Consider the following 1,250-nt stretch of genomic DNA (forward strand, 5'->3'; position numbering starts at 1 on the left):
ATGGTTCTACAAAACCAGCCACACATTCTGCTACCATTGACAAGCCAAGATACACTCATCTAAAGTATTTCTGCAGTTTCAGATTATTTATTCTGCTATTGAGAAAAATATGATGTGACAAAAACCACTGTTACTTACAGAAATAAATACACTGTGTCTTTTAAATTGAGCTATTTCTTTCTCTACATAACTGTAAAGGGAAAATCTTAGAATTTGGTTGAGTGGTGCAATAATCGCAGATTAAACTACTTTTATTTTTAACTCTCTTCATGCACATCACTTTGCCTTCAGCCTAGAAGTGTATGCATCAAATTTCAGACAGATTTTTTTAAAGCAGTGGAATACATAAACCCTTCAAACCAGGATTTCAAGTGGAAAATATAACCAATCCTTAATTACAGCTGCATCACAACACTAATGGAATTCCACTAACTAGCATTGTGTAAAGCCTCATTGGCTCCTCCTACATGCACTAAATATAAATGTGCATGAGCAGCAAAAGCAATTTGCCTAATCTCTGAATCAGCTAAATAGCATTTGCACTGAAATTTTGTCTGTATACTAACTTATCTAAACTCTGGGTCAAACCTGATAATTAAGGAGAATAATAATTATGTTTTATCTTTAGATATTTTGCTATTTTGTTGCTTGCCTGAGAAGTTAAGGATTCCACTTATACTGTTAAAGCCAATTTATTTCTTTTGGAAAAGATAGACTTTTTTTAAACATAATTTCAGTTAAATATTTCTGTAGGGTCCTACTTTTCTTGAGTTACTAACCAGTTTACATCTATGTAAATCCTGGAAAACTATGTTCATTCTTCTGAAGTGTGTTGCATTTACATGGGGTTGTTGAGTCTTGAAAAACATTTTATTGTGTATAATGGCATTGCAATTAGCTGAATGCTGTTCATAAGGCTAATTGCTTATTAAGGTCTTTCTTTTTCCTATCACTCAGGGACAGAAACAAGGGACTGATTTTCTTCCTGAATGCAACATACCTACAGTTATTGTATGTTAAACATGAATTGCACCGAAGTGCCAGCCCAAATACCCCTCTTTAATCCACAGTTTGTGTAAAATATTTTCTCAAAAACCTAGACATCAGGCTAGTTCTTATTTTTTAGAATTTCTGACATGTCAATTGCAGAATCAGAAGTGTTGAGATTTCAGTCTTCGCAGGAATGTAGTGAAGCTGTCTGTTCAACATTTCCTGTCAGTTCTCCACTGCAGCATGCTTGCTAACTTTCT

Source organism: Geospiza fortis, unplaced genomic scaffold, assembly GCF_000277835.1.
Source record: "Geospiza fortis unplaced genomic scaffold, GeoFor_1.0 scaffold403, whole genome shotgun sequence".
Lineage (NCBI taxonomy): Eukaryota > Metazoa > Chordata > Aves > Passeriformes > Thraupidae > Geospiza > Geospiza fortis.